The sequence below is a fragment of the Chrysochloris asiatica genome, unplaced genomic scaffold (assembly GCF_000296735.1).
Source record: "Chrysochloris asiatica unplaced genomic scaffold, ChrAsi1.0 scaffold00292, whole genome shotgun sequence".
In the NCBI taxonomy this organism is placed as follows: domain Eukaryota; kingdom Metazoa; phylum Chordata; class Mammalia; order Afrosoricida; family Chrysochloridae; genus Chrysochloris; species Chrysochloris asiatica.
In genome coordinates, this window is record NW_006408810.1 from 267073 (window position 1) to 272768 (window position 5696).

The window sequence follows — 5696 nt, forward strand, 5'->3', positions numbered from 1 at the left end:
ACTCTATGGAGCTGTTCTACTCTGTCCTATAAGTGGGAGTCAGTTTGGCAGTATATAACCATAAAAGTAACCTTTGTTCATTTAGCCTGTGCATGAACTTCCCATCTGGTCACTAAGCCCTTGGAATTCATAACTCCTTACTCACAGCATTTCCTTGTGAATCTTTCCAGAAGTTTCTAAGGAAAGATGCTATTTATTTCTAGTCATGATGAGGTCAGAACAGAGAATCTTAATGACTTCCTGATTCTCTCAGAGCTGGGTCTTCATGGCTCCATTTGATGACTCTATTTGTAGTACATTCCCAGAACTTCAGACCCACCCATGTACAAATGTGTGTGTCTTTAAAAAGCATTTTTACAAAGGGAACATCAATCATTTCTCAAGCCAAATATAGAGTCCTGCTGTTATGGAAAGAGCTATAAGTGAAATTACAGTCCCTCAGTTTTAGAATCCAATATGTCACAATTAAATTTCTAGACTTTAAGCAACTCATGTAATATCCATGAGGCTCAAAGTTCACATCTGTAAAATAGATAATGTTAACTTACCCTACATACTTATGGTGGTGGTGGTGAATGGAATAATAAAATCCCTCATTTTTTAAATGCAAGTTTTCATTCCCTCTATTAGTGCTAGGAAGGAAAGGAATTCTGACTTGAGAGTCCTAGTGTCACCCTCTTCAATTCCATATGTTAATTTCTTGCAGGGCTGGTAAAAGTTACAATGCATGTCAATAACACCACTCAGATAATACCTGGTCCATTATAAATCCTTATTATTGGCAATCCAATGTAAAGGTTGGAGACTGTAAGATGGTAGAAAGGGTTATAGCAAAGGATCCAGGATCATGAAAATCCTGCCTTGATCAGCTACTTCCTTCTTCCTTCATGACATTGTGGAGAAAAATGGTGGCAGATAAAGGACGACATGGCAGAAAAACACTTCACTAATCAAAAGGTGTTTGTCTTAAACAAGGCATATTGAAGGGAGCTCTGATGAACCATGTAGACATGAGGTCTTGCATAGGAATGGGCCAGGCTTCCTTCTCCCTTACCTCAAATCTATGTCTTGTAAACCATCACACAAGTAAAATAGTTCATTGCTGGAAACACTAAATCAAGAGGACTACAAAGCATATGGTTGTTGTTGTTGTTACTAGGTGTTGTCAAGTTGGTTCTAGCTCATTACAACAAACAGAAACACTGTCCAGTGCTGTGCCATCTGCACAACCATTGCTTTGTTTGAATGCCTTATTGTAGTCAATTGTCAATCCATTTCATTTAGAGTCTTCCTCTTTTTCTTTGACCCTCTACTTTTCCACATAATGGTCACCTCCAGGGACTAGCCCCTTCTGACAACATGTTCATCTTTGCTTCTAAAGAACATTCTGACTGGACACCTTCCAAAATAGACTTGTTCATTCTCTGACAATCTATAGTACATTACATATCCATTAACAGCAACATAATTTAAATACATCACTTCTTATTACATATTCTTTTTTTATTTTCCTACTTACTCATCAATATGAGGTGATTGAAACTATCTTGGATTGCATAAACTACACTAAAATGACATCTCTGGTTTTCAACACTTTAAAGAAGTCTTCTGTAGCATAGTTACCAAATGCAATATGGTCTTCAATTTCTTGATCATTGCTTTCATGAATATGATTTCAAGTAAATCATGATTATGATTTCAAGTAAAATGAAATCCTTGAAATTTTCCACTTATTTTTGTATCTGTTTATCATGATGTTACTTTTGGGTCCAGTTGTAAGGATTTTTGTTTTATGTTGAGAACCAGAAAGTATGTTTGTACTTGTATCCATCTGCAGACTAATCTTGTGGTTGCTGTTTTTGGTATTGTTATTAGGTGCCATCGAGGTAGTATTGACTCATGGCGACCCTATAAACAACAGAACGAAAGATTGCCCAGTCTTTTGCCAACCTCACAATCATTGCTACATTTGAGCCCCATTGCTGCTACAACTATGCCAATCCATCTTGTTTGGGAGTCTTTCTCTTTTTCTGCAAACTTCCTCTTTGCCAAGCATTATATCTTCACCAGAGAATGGTCATTACTGATAATATGTCTGAAGTATGAGAGATGGAGTCTGGACATATGTTGCAGACCGTGTAGAAGTTCGAGGCCCACTGGGCCCGAGTGTCGCAGGTCGTAGGCTCTGAAGAACAGATCTAGCCACTTGGCAGTTAATGGTAAATTGTTTTTCATCTTAGTGTTCAGTTATATTTATTAATTCCAAACATGAGCCCTTAATGTCCACAGATAAATGTGATATTTTCCTAAAAGCCCAGACTGTAAAGGTTGCAAGGTCAAACCTTTCTCCAAAAGATTAACTAAAAATATCTTAGCTACTTCACAGTTCTTTGTTCTACAGACAAAAAAAGCCATCTTCCCTAAATCAGTCCCAAGTGTTAGCTTTTCAGCCAAATTCCTGAAAACCTGGCTCAGGAAGCCAAAACAGTGGGACTCCGCCCAAGTCTTTTGTCCTTCCCTTTCACCTTCCCCCAGCTGAGCTCAGGGGCTATAGATATGTTAATTGAGCCTGAGAAACCAAGTTGCGGGCCTGGGATTCGAACCAGCGAAATATGATGTAAAGTTACCTGAATGTCTGGAAAATACTGATGCTAGCTCTATCCTGTTTTAGTCCCTCCCAGCTTGGTGTGAAACTCCTCCCCTAAATAAAACCAAACGCAGGCCGTCCCAGGGGTGCATTACAAGTTGGAGGGCATGCAGTAAAGATTGCAGGGCAGTGAGTTTCTGCCTGCACAGGCCACGATGCCTGTAGTCCCAAGTCTGCCCACCAGTGATGCATCCACGCTGGTTTCCGGGTGCCTCTTTGTCCCCCTCCTTCTGTCTGTCTGTGTATTCTTTCGCTATCCCTATCGCCGCTGGATCTCCCCTCCTCGTGAACCAAACACTCGTGAACAACACAACTATGTCAACGTCAGCCCCCGCCAGACATAGTCCTTCCAAGGAGTGTTCTGGCTGCACTTCTTCCAACACAGATCTGTTTGTTGTTTTCGCAGCCAATGGTACTTTCAGTATTCTCCTCCAACACCATAACTCAAATGTATCAATTCTTCTGTAGTCTTCCTTATTCATTGTCCAAATTTCACTTGCATATAAAGTTATTGAAAATACCATGCTTTGGGTCAAGCACACCTCAGTCTTCAAACTGACATCTCTGCTCGTCAACACTTTAAAAGGTCTTATGCAGCAGATTTGCCTAACACAATATGTCACCTGATTTCTTGACTGCTGCTTCCAGGAGTGTTGGTTAATCCAATCAACATGGAGTTATTGGTATTAGCTGCCAGTAATATGAGAACTGGGATCCATGGAATTTTACTGACGTATTTTTCGAACTAGATCACCAGGTCTTTCTTCATAGTTTATTTTAGTCTGGAATCTCTGACGAAACCTATTTAGCCTGATAGCTACATATTGGTCTCATTGACAGACAGATGAGGGTATTAGCCATAAGTGAAGCCTGGGTCTCCTGCATGGAAAGCAAGAATTGTAGCATTCTTATCAACAGAAAAAAGGTTAAAGTTGTCAAGAACTGCATTCTTCTTGGATCACCTGTCAACACTCATGGAAACAGCAGTCAAGAGATCAAATGTGTATTGCATTAGGCAAATCTGCTGCACAAGACCTTTTTAAAGTGTTGAAGAGTAAAGATGTCAGCTTGAGGACAAAGGTGTGCCTGACCTAAGCCATGGTATTTACAATAACCTCATGTGCATGTGAAAGCTGGACAGTGAATAAGGTAGACTGTAGAAGAATTGATGCTTTTGAGTTATGGTGTTGGAAGAGAATAATGAAAGTGCCATGGGCTGCCAAAAGAACCAACAGATAGATCTGTGCTAGAAGAAGGGCAGCCAGAGTGCTCCTTGGAGGCCAGGATGGCCAAACTTTGTCTCTCATACTTAGGATATATTGTCAGGAGGGACCAGTCACTGGAGAAGGATATCATGTTAGGTAGGGTGGAGAGTCAGAGAACAAGAGGAAGACCCCCCCGCCCCCTCCCAGTGAGATCAATTGGTAAAGCGGCAGCATCAATGGGCTCAAGCTTAGCAACAATTGTGAGAATGGCCCAGGATCAGACAGTGTTTCCTTCTGTACTGCGTAGGGTCAGTACCGACTCAATGACACCTAACAACAACACCAAACTAATGGGAATCCTGGTACTATTATTTCTCTGATTATAAGGCAACATATGTTGAAAGGATAGCCATGCGTCTCTGAAATATAATTTGCATCTACTCCTACATACTATCTTTAGAGTATTAAGAAAACAAGGCTTAGAAATCTTGAAGTTTAGGAAACTGAATAAAGGGAAGTGGAATTTGTGCATTTGCCCATGACGTATTTCCTATCATGAGCAGTTATGTTCAGTGAATTTATCCAATTTTACTATATGTTTCACATGCATCATCATTATATGTTATTCACATTGTGTCGACATTCTGGTTATTTCTATTCAAGTTTGGAATAGTCTCAGAAGTGCCCCCAGCCTCAAAATATCCAGGAAGTTTGAATTATTTAAAAATTATTCTCACTTTCTATCAGGATTCAACTCCTGCTTTCCTGATCAAAATGATTAGCAGTTATAGCAAGGCAATAATTTCACTTTTTGTAAAAGAATTATTCTGGTCTCAAGGCAAAAGTTTACTTTTTGATGATGAGGACTAATTTGGTGTTAATTAGATTTGGTGCAATTCAATTAGATTTAATGAGAAATGGTGTTAATCTCAGTTTTGATATTAAGTATCAATGTGACCTTGAAGAATGCTTGTTTCTCATCCTCAATTTCAACAATATTAATACAGGTGGTGAACTAGATCATTTCTTGTATGTCTTTCTGATCCAGCTTTCTGATAGATAAGTTAGTTTTCTTTAAAACACTTACAGAAAAAATAAAATTGAAAATGTATTTTTTTCTTCTTCAAGAAATCATGTTGCATTCTAATAAAAAAAAAAAAAAAAAAATTCTGCTGCATGAAGCTATTTTAACGGACACAAAAGCTTCCTGATTTTGCTAAGCCTAAAAATAGAGGTTATTTTTTTCAAAAGGAGAGTCACAATGTTTATAAATAGCAAACCTCCAACTCTGGGGCTTGGTTGGTCAAATGAAGCAGCTTAAACTGAATTGCAGCATCAAAATAAACCTATTTAGCTAGTTTGGCAGGAGTCCAGTAGGCAAGAGCACTTGAGTGAAAAAGAAGTAGATATAAAGAATTAAAAGATTGCTGAATACATTGTCAACAGGAACATGTGTTTTCTTTAATAATTGTCCATTTTATAGTAGAGAAATTGAGCCTTTGTGGGATAAGATTCTATTTAACTAGCATTTTTCATCCCATTGACCCAACTTCTCTTAGTTATTCTGAGATGAGCACAGACCACACTGATTTATGGATTAATTATTAAAATGATGCATTAGGAGATTCTCTATGTGGAGTCCTGGTGTGGCACTACAGTATAAATATTGGACTGCTAACAATTAGTCTGCCAAAGGCAGACTGTGGAACAGACCATCAATTACTCATATGCAAATTCAAACTGAAGCCAAAGAAAATGAAAACAAGTCCATGAGAGCCAAAATATGACCCTGAATATATCCCACCTGAATTTAGAGATCATCTGAAGAACAGATTTGATACATT